A 9,428-nucleotide genomic window follows, 5' to 3' on the forward strand; every position below is an offset into this window, starting at 1 on the left:
TCATTTTTGCAGAATTCTAACATGATATTATGGGGTTGCAGTTTGAAAGGAGGCATTCTGGATCTCAGCAGGATGGTGGAACTCTTGGGAACGGTTCAGAAGGCAGCAGAAATCAACACCTGGAGCTACATCAACCAAGGAATGTGAAGAAAGTCTACTGCAGTTCCTGCAGGGAAGAGCTTGAAGAGAACTTGTGGTACCCAGATAGTGCTGAGTGACTCTCCCTGCGTGAGCTGTGCAATTGCTGCCTGCTCTGATCTTCATGCAGGCTGTCACAGTTGGTTAGAGTGAGGCAAACAGTACTCTCCTCACCACTGTGTTGTTTTATTTCATTCAAAATGATATTATTTTGGCACCCCACCCCGATAGGAATAAGTTAGAGAATTTGGATAACAGGCAGAGCAAAAAGCATGCCAAAAACCAGCCTTTGAAGTTGCAGTGTGGCACCAAGAGGATTCCTCCAAACCACAGTCAGCAGTGGTACAACTCCCCAGGAAGACTGGATGAGGAAGCCAATAGACTCTTGATAGTTACTCACTATGAATTTAAAATATTTAAATTGAGTTCTGAATGTTTTCTGAGAGAGCGAAGAACACGAACGAAAGAAACAACTTGCTTATCAGGCTGCGCTATGGTGGACTAGTAGAGAACCACTTTTTAGCACAATTCAAGGGGCTGGTTATGATCTATGAAGCCCTACATGGCCTAGGTCCAAGCTCTCTGAAAGACCATATTCCCTCATAGGAACCGGCCTGGGCTTTGAGATCTTTGAAGGAGGTCCTTCTCCTGGTCCTGCCACCCTCACAGGCGCACTTGGGGGGGATATGGAAGAGGGTCTTCTTGGTGGCTTCTCCATAGAGAAGCTAGAGCTAAACTGGCTCTCTCTTTGCTGTCCTCCTGCCAGCAGGGGAAGACTTTTCTTATTCCAATAGGATTTGGGGAACTGACTGCTTTCAATGAAAGGGTTGTTGCCGTGCTGTTTTGTTGCAATTATTTCTATGGGTTTAATTGATTTTATATATGTATATAGTTTTACTTCTAGCAATGTTTAATGACTGCTTTTTCCCTATGTTTTTAGTGGTTCATCTGTAAGCTGCCTTAAGTGCCATCAGAGCATATCTCCCTCCTTGGGTTTCTACCCCTTCCTCTGTTTAAAAAAAGAGATTCCAATAATTCTCAGAACATTTTTCTAGATAAACCCCAGCCATATTCTTATTCTGTCTTTGTTCTCCCTTCTCCCACCTGGAGAAGAGTGACTAGTGGGGTGCCACAGGGTTCTGTCTTGGGCCCGGTCTTATTCAACATCTTTATCAACGACTTGGATGATGGACTCAAGGGCATCCTGATCAAATTTGCAGATGACACCAAACTGGGAGGGGTGGCTAACACCCCAGAGGACAGGATCACACTTCAAAACGACCTTGACAGATTAGAGAACTGGGCAAAAACAAACAAGATGAATTTTAACAGGGAGAAATGTAAAGTATTGCACTTGGGCAAAAAAAATGAGAGGCACAAATACAAGATGGGTGACACCTGGCTTGAGAGCAGTACATGTGAAAAGGATCTAGGAGTCTTGGTTGACCACAAACTTGACATGAGCCAACAGTGTGACGTGGCAGCTAAAAAAGCCAATGCAATTCTGGGCTGCATCAATAGGAGTATAGCATCTAGATCAAGGGAAGTAATAGTGCCACTGTATTCTGCTCTGGTCAGACCTCACCTGGAGTACTGTGTCCAGTTCTGGGCACCACAGTTCAAGAAGGACACTGACAAACTGGAACGTGTCCAGAGGAGGGCAACCAAAATGGTTAGAGGCCTGGAAATGATGCCTTATGAGGAACGGCTAAGGGAGCTGGGTATGTTTAGCCTGGAGAAGAGGAGGTTAAGGGGTGATATGATAGCCATTTTCAAATATATAAAAGGATGTCACATAGAGGAGGGAGAAAGGTTGTTTTCTGCTGCTCCAGAGAAGCGGACACGGAGCAATGGATCCAAACTACAAGAAAGAAGATTCCACCTAAACATTAGGAAGAACTTCCTGACAGTAAGAGCTGTTCGACAGTGGAATTTGCTGCCAAGGAGTGTGGTGGAGTCTCCTTCTTTGGAGGTCTTCAAGCAGAGGCTTGACAACCATTTGTCAGGAGTGCTCTGATGGTGTTTCCTGCTTGGCAGGGGGTTGGACTCGATGGCCCTTGTGGTCTCTTCCAACTCTATGATTCTATTCTATGATTCCTCAACTACTGGGTGATGCTTAGGACAAACTTCTGAAAACTCAAACTCATAGTTATCAGAATACAGTGGTACCTGGGGTTAAGAACTTAATTCATTCTGGAGGTCCGTTCTTAACTTGAACCTATTCTTAACCTGAAGCACCACTTTAGCTAATGGGGCCTCCCGCTGCCGCCATGCCACCACTGCATGGTTTCTGTTCTCATCCTGAAGCAAAGTTCTTAAACTGAGGTACTATTTCTGGGTTAGCAGAGTCTGTAACCTGAAGCGTCTAACCTGAAGCATCTGTAACCCGAGGTACCACTGTACAACAATACTGTTTGCCTTAAAAAACTGGATAACATGGACTGATATCTGAGAGTGAATCAAATATGGTGGCTACTGCCTCTTTCAGCTTGGGCATGTTTTAATTTAATGTACCTAAATGGAAGTAAAAGTTATCAAACATTAATGTCATCATTATTGTAGTGCAAAAGAGGTTTCTAAACATGCTGGTGTTTATAATTTCAAATGCTAAAAAAAGAAATCTTACCACATCAGTGTAATACTAAGAATGGTTTTAAAATCATATCTTCTCAAATCAATCATTCTTTGCATTCATGTTTAAGCTTGATTTTATGATCCTGCAAGAACACTCATTATCACCTACTCTACAATCTAGATAAGCATTCATAAATCAAACATCACAGCAAAAGCATCACATCTCCAGGGAGGGTTTGGTAAAGATTCCTTCCTGAAACCCTGGAGAGCTGCTGCCAGTCTGTCGCTTAGTACAGTGCCGGATTTGGGGGAGTGTGGGCAGTTCCCCCACGCAGGGGGCACAAAATGGAGAAGATCCCTAACTGAGGAGGTCCTCTTGTGGACACCAAATTTTGCCTTTGCTCAGAGTGTCAGATTACCAAAGTCTGCCCTCCCTTGGTATAAGACAGCTTCTTATGTTCCTAAAAACAACAGTTTTGCAAGTTTGGAAGAGGCTGCAGAGAGAGAGGGAGGGAGAGAGAGAGAGAGAGAGAGAGAGAGAGAGAGAGAGAATGAACCTTAGGTGAGGCGCCCCTCTCTGGATTCTGTTTCTCTGTTGTAAGAGTGCCCACAATTTGCCTCCACTCATTGTAAGGTTGCACATTGGTAAATGAAGCAAGAGCAACACAACCGCCAACGTCTCCAAGGCACTCTTCTCCAAAGGAAACCAAGTCACAAAAGCTTCCCTGCTCCAAGAACTTGTCACCACTCAGGCCAACGGGTACCATGCAAACACATGGCCTCTGTGGCTGGTCCCATCAGGACCAGATGTCTCTGAGCAAAGCAGAACCTCTTCACTCCCCTTGTCCCCTTACATAGAATTGCATGCCTTTGGAAAACTTTTCTGTCTGAAATGCATGCTTCTTCTGCGCCTCCCTCTCTGTTGTTGTTTTTTGAGCATCTTAAATTGAATCTTTTCAGATATGCTTTCCCCAGTTAATTAGTATTTTCCTTTTCTTCTAATCCCTTATGGCTCTTTCTTCCACACCATTAAAAAAAAGAAGTTTAATTTCTCAGCTCTCTGATCTTTCTCAGTTTTATTTTAGATATTAGGCCTGAAGGCAGGGCCATTGTCTGGGTTTACCAAATGTATGGCGCCTAGTTTATGTGAGTGTTTAATAAATAACAATAATGAAAAGTATAACAATAATAATTATAATAATAATTACTAGCATTATGACATAATCTAGAGTGTGTTACTGTGTGTTATGAATGTGGTTCAGCTCCCAGCCAAAATTATACATCAAGTAACAAGTGCAAGTAACAAGTAACAAATGGCCTCTGCCCTATTTGTGGACAGAGATATTGGTGGAGTGGGGAGTTCACCAGATTTCCACCAGTGGCCCTTTTCTAGGAGAGGTGAGAAAAAGAAAAAGAAACTCTGAAAAGTTCCCAGAGAAAGATCTTCTGAGAAGTTTTGGCTCAGCCCAGTAAATGTCCCAGTAGTAGCTCTGGTGAGGGGGAAATCTTAACATATTGCATTATAGAAAAAGATATGCCCGCTGCTTAATGGCATGGCAAGGTCATTGCTGCAGTTCAATCTGGATGTGACAGGACCTTTTTAATATCATGTGGGTCAGTGTGAGAAGATTAAATGATCTTCCAGTGACTGCCCCTATTCAAATCAGGAATAGAGCAAATGAAGAGACTATGGGGGTGTTTTACAATTCTTATCCAGGCTTCTTTACCTGTTCTGTTTGGGGAAAACAGAAAAATTATGTAGCCAGGTCTGTCACTCTAGCACCTTAAAAAAAAATCACCCACTGAAGTTAAGGTCTGTGCCTATGTGGTCATGACACAATTTTCTATAAATGGGTCTTAAGTACATAATTATATGATAGACCCAAACAGTTCCAAAAGAGTTGCTCCAGGCTATTGTGTAAGCAATACTCCTTTGAGAAACGTATAAATACATGTAATTCAGTACATAATACACATGTTTAAAAAACTGCCTAATTACGTCGTTTCCCAAGAGACTGCAAAGGCTCCAGAAGTGCTGCTCCAGTCTCTCGCGTACACAAAGTGTGTTTTATAACCTACTATGAATCTCTCCCATTCTCTTTCCCCGGAGGTGGGAGCCAGGGGGGAAGGGCAGTGGCAAGGAAACTGAATACAAAACACCTACTGTAGGTTTAATTCAAAGGACAATGCACAATGTTGATATAACGTGTGTCATGCAAACCTTGGGAAGCCAAAAGAAGTCGAGAGCGGAGACTGTCTGAGCCTCGTTCTCTGGTACCATTTTTGTAGAGTCTCCCCTCCCCACTGAAACACACTTTGTTTTCCTATAATCTGCCAGATAGCTTAAAATAAGGCCATTTCTGAACTCGTTACATTTCTGGACCTCCATCATTCAGTTACATAAGAAATTCTAAGACATTCACAGAGATAAAATGATGTATGGGGTGTTAGAGGAGGGGCAGTACCTCTGGTGAGGGACACGATGCCCTCCATCTTGGGTGGTTGTCCACAAGTGGTCCCCACCCTGCCCTCAGCTGTCACCTGTGGCTGCTAGAAGCTAAACCAGGTGAGGGTAGCTGATGGGTCTCAAACCCTTGGCGAGTTAGGGACTTCCCCTGGAGGCTCTGGCAGACAGAGCAGTTGAGACAAACAATGGGTTTGATAGTTAAGAAGGCAGTTTCTGCATGTGCTGCAGAGAGAAGTGGGGGGCAGATGGGGCTTGTCAAATCTGGGAAGGTAGCCCATCTATGAGAATGAAAACTCTGGTCCTAAACCTCCACTGCCTTGAGATATATCCTCAAGGCTAAGGAGGAAACCCTACACAAATCCAGAATGGAGTCCCTAAGATGGTTGGAGGACTCCTTGCACGCTTCCTTCTGACAACTCCTGCAGCCAAGCTGGTGGCAAACGTCTTGCCCTGCTTCCTTTTGGACCACATCACAGAGGCCGAGAGATGGGCCTTGTTGTCTGGACAGTCCAGGGTGTCCATGCACACTGCCCAGGCTTGTTCCCATGGGAGGTCATTTTGGTGCTGCCAACGCACTGGTTTGGCTTCACCCCCCGAGGTACACTCCATTGTATCTTGAGACAGATGGATGCCAACAACAGAGATAAAGCAGCCATTTCTTTTTCTCCTTTTCCTGCTTGCAAATTCATGGTTCTTATTGAATAGAGTAGTATTTTTTTATGCATTCCCCTTCAAAACCTTTTCCTGACTACTAGCCATTCCTTTACATAAACACCTTGCCTTGAAATGTTTTCCCCCACTCTACATTTTTGTTCTTCCTCTGTGAACTTTGAAGATCCTCCAAGCCTTCCCTTTTGTGCATGGATGGGTCTGTTTTGGCTACATAAAGATTGGCTTTCAGATAATGAGTTTCCTATTCATATTTAGGAATATTCTTACTGCCTATCCTACCATTTATCCAAGTACAACCCCTGTTATCCTCACAACAATCCTGTAAGGTAGGTTAGTGTGTGAAAGCGTGACTGCCCAGTATCCTAAGAAAGGATTTGAGCCTTCATTTCCCAATCCTCATCCAACACTCTAGCTACTGGCACTACTGGCTCTCAGTCAGTCCAATGGCAGTGCTGAAACTGACAAAAACCACTCTTTTAAGACAGAATTTATGGAGTCTGGGATGCCTCTTTGATGACTAAATTTGTCCATTTGGCATGCACCAGAGAAGGCTGAGAACTAGACAAGCATTTTATAGAAGAATGGCCACTGCTTAGGATGTTTTGGGATCTTAGTATATGTTTATAGATCATTTTCCTTAAGACAACAATATTTGTGCACTTTAAAAGATTGTCTGTACTCCCGTACATTGCTATGCTGTTCTCTTATTATTTTTATTATTTTTGTGGGGGGAATTATTAAATTAAACTATCAGAATCAGCTGCAGCTGGGTGTCTAAAAGAATACTGTATCTCTCTCTCTCCCCCCCCCCGTTTCTTATTGGGTGGCTTTATTTGGGCTCAGCCATTTCCAGTTTTTCAGGTCTGGGGAATGTTGGCACGTGGTTAGTTTAGGGAATGCTTTTTACACAAGGTCACCCAAATATGTTTAATTCTGAGGCAGGAAGTTAACGCATTGTTTGAATATTTGCCTAATGCACTGAACGAGCACCCAGGCTGTCCATTAAACATGGAACGCTTTGTACAGGAATGAAATTGAGAAGAGGAGGCATGCATAAATAAAACAATTTCATTCCCGGAGATAGTTGTTGGGTGTTTTTTAAAAAGGGAGAAAAAACCAACGGTCCTCTTCTTGTCTGTATAATTTCAAATGTGGCAGTAATCTCAACAGCATGACTTTTCTTCTTTCTGATGCTTCAGTGATGTTCCACGCACTTCAGCCATGCCATTTAATCAACAATTGCCTCCATATAATGGAATGTCTCTGGGCTTGCTCAGATTGGAAACAAGAACTTAGTGTATCGTTTTAGTTTTGTATCTCAAGCTGTCACAATGAAACTGAAATGTGGAATCCATTGCTGTGTCCTGCCTTTGAAAAGTGCACATCATTGACTTTGGAGCCACATTGAAGCAGGATCCCATCATGTTAATTTCAGTGGGGTTTCTGGCTGCTTTGCTGGTGAATGTGGTCACAGATGGCTTCTTTCATCCCCCCCCCCCAAAGCTTCAGCTGAATATGCTATTAGGATGGGCTTTTGAGCATAAATCTTGAATCTGAACTACATCAAAATTTATTGATTTTTCCTCTTCCAGATTTCAGCTTCGGAGACTGCATATGTCTTTACCTCAAACAATAAAAACAGGGTTTTCAGGCAGTTAAAGTGGTGGTAGACTGAGTATACAATCTAACCATATGATTCATTTAACCATCTAACTGTGTTGTTTTAAACCAAATTCACCCATTTCACAATGTGCAATATCACCTGGTCCCACCTAGCGAAGGAGGCAATATTTTTAAGATAAAAAGCAGGCAACCATATCACAACAGAATCTATTACTGCATAAAGGGTGACAGCCAAAGGTTTTGCTGTAGCGTTATGAAAAGCTGTTTAACTTACCGTAATTCCCAGGGTGAGCTCTATAGTATTGTTTAGAATCTTCCTCAGAGGAGTCTGCTATGGGTAAGGAAGAAAATGGAAACATCCTGTATATACCAAGAGGGAACTGATTCCCTGAATATCTGCCCTTATGGAACCAAAATGGCACCATTCCTATACAAATATTTAAATTTTGTAAATAAAATGCATATGGTATTGACCCATACTTCTTCCAGCCCTCCTCTCATAGACCAGTCTTTCCTTCAGCCATCAATATAAACTAACAATATCCTCCTTCTTAACATCCACCCTGCACCCCAGGAATGGGTTACAACAGTGCATGGTTGTAGCCAGTGCTAGCTGTACTCAAGAATAGGCCCAATGAAATGAATTAACCTGTTAGTCATTTCCACTTATTTTGGTGGGTCTACTCTACATAGGACTAGCATTGACTACAACCCACAATATTAAAATAAATTAAAACAACAGTTTTATGCAACATTAAGTGAGCTTCTTGACCTATCGGATAATAAGAGCCAGTGTGGTGTAGTGGTTAAGAGTGGTAGACTCGTAATCTGGTGAACCAGGTTCGCGTCTCTGCTCCTCCACATGCAGCTGCTGGGTGACCTTGGGCCAGTCACACTTCTCTGAAGTCTCTCAGCCCCACTCACCTCACAGAGTGTTTGTTGTGGGGGAGGAAGGGAAAGAAGAATGTTAGCCGCTTTGAGACTCCTTCGGGTAGTGATAAAGCGGGATATCAAATCCAAACTCTTCTTCTTATCTTCTTTCTGTCCTCCCATTTCAGACAATATACCATAAGACTTGCCACCCACAAGTAACATGGAGAATTATGGGAGGCATTTTTGCTATGCCCTACGAGAAAGTCTGGAGCTATTGCTCTGCCTCTCTGTGCTTAGCAAAGGGAAAAACCAAAACCTCTGAAAAATTCCCACCACTCCACCCGCCAGCAATATGGTGTTGTATAAGAAATACCACCAAGAATTATTTTTATCATTATGTAGTTCCCTGTTTATTGGAGAGATGAAAGGGCCCTTCTGTATGGAATATTCCACATGGTTGTCCATTTGATGGCATTGTTGTTCAAGATCTTGTTCCAAAGGAGCTGTGTCATGTCTCGCTTTAACGATGAACAAATGTGCAACTTTCTCGGTCATCCACTGATCTGCATCTCCATTATTATTGGAATGTAACCCACAAACAGATTTCTTCTTTTAACTTTTTATTAAACTTGTTCTCAAAGAGGCTTAAATGTCATGTTGCCCAGTGTGCTCTGATAGGCTTATGATTCCCCAGGGTATCTGTTTATGAGGTGAGAAACGCCACAGGCATAGGCCAAACTTTTTCATTTCTGACTTCAGAAGTTGCTTCTCGTGCGAATGTTGGCATACCAGCTCATGCATAGCTTATTGAGAATCTAGGAACTGAGATTTACTTGGCTTGAGATCTTGCCAGCTTTTGTTTTCTGCCTTGATTTCCCTTGCAGTCTTACAGGATGGTCACTCAAGACAGATAATATCCTTTGAGAGCGTATCCAAAATAATTATCCTCTTTCTCTTCAGCTGAAATCCACAGAATGCTTGAAACCAGAGAGGATCTTATAAACACACAAGTATCTCAGTAATTGTAAACATTTTGCAATTGTTCCATGTGTCTCAGAAATGCCTGCTTTCCACACTGTCT

This window comes from Podarcis pityusensis (genome assembly GCF_964106645.2).
Source record: "Podarcis pityusensis genome assembly, chromosome: 12".
NCBI classification, from domain to species: Eukaryota; Metazoa; Chordata; class Lepidosauria; order Squamata; family Lacertidae; genus Podarcis; species Podarcis pityusensis.